Below are 1257 nucleotides of genomic sequence, written 5' to 3'. Positions count from 1 at the left end.
ACTCTAGCATCGCTCGAAGAATTTCAGGAACGCGATAGCGGGTGGGCATTGTCGCGAATACTCGATTTAACTGTAAATATAAATAAATATAATCCTATGCGCGCGGGATGTCACATAAAATTACCGCGGGCGATAATGATGAAGAGAGCGGTGATCAACGTGCAATCTAATGTCAATGCGTGTTTTGCGTGGTCTGTGGTCGCCGCTCTACATCCAGCTAAATTAAAAGTGGGTCGGGAACTTCGTATCCCCATTATACAGTAGTACTGAATCTCCAAGACATTGAGTTTCCAGTGACTGTGAATCAAATCAAAAAATTCGAATTTGCCAACGATATCTCTATTGTATATCCTACTATCGAGGGAAAGAACATTGTCCCGATACGTCTTAGTGAACTAAAAAGAGATAAACATGTCAACCTGCTGTATGTGGAAGACAACAACGTTGGACATTTCGCGTGGATCAAGAATCTATCCAGACTCATGAGCTGGCAATTGAGCAAACATAATGTCCAAATACATATCTGCGATCGGTACGTACATATTTAATAAAATACATTGTACAAATAATTGAACAAAAATTAAAAATTATTTCTTTTACACATGTTTGCACTACTTTGGCTCGAATGACAAGTTACAGTCACATATGGTGGACTGTCGAGAGATGAACGAGTGCGCTATCCGATTACCGAGCGATAAGGACAAGTGGCTCACGTTCAACAACTATAATCGGAAAGAGCGGCTTCCATTCGTTGTGTACGCCGACTTGGAGTGCGTTTTGGAGAAGACGGAAGAAGAAAGAAATTACCAACATCACAAAGTATTTAGTATTGCTTATTATGTACATTGTTCGTACGACGATTCGTTATCCGTGTATCATTCTCGTCGCGGTATCGATTGCATGTCATGGTTCGTCGAAGAACTTAAAAATTTAGAGCAACGTGTAAAAACAATTTTATCAGCTAATGTCCCCATGGTAAATTTAACACCTGATGAATGTAAAAAATTTCACAAAGCGACATTTGCGAAAAACCATTCGTACAAGACGGTACACGCGTACGTGATCATTGCCATCTGACCGGGCGGTACAGAGGTCCCGCGCATTCAAATCGCAATTTAAATTATAAAGATTCTTTTTGCATTCCAATAGTTTTTCATAATTTATCCGGTTACGACGCACATTTTATTATAAAGGAAATAGCTACAGCGTTCGAAGGAGAAATTGAAATACTTCCGATAACAAAAGAAAAATATATAT

Source organism: Formica exsecta, unplaced genomic scaffold (assembly GCF_003651465.1).
Source record: "Formica exsecta isolate Colony F162 unplaced genomic scaffold, ASM365146v1 scaffold110, whole genome shotgun sequence".
In the NCBI taxonomy this organism is placed as follows: Eukaryota; Metazoa; Arthropoda; class Insecta; order Hymenoptera; family Formicidae; genus Formica; species Formica exsecta.
This window is presented reverse-complemented; position numbering follows the sequence as displayed.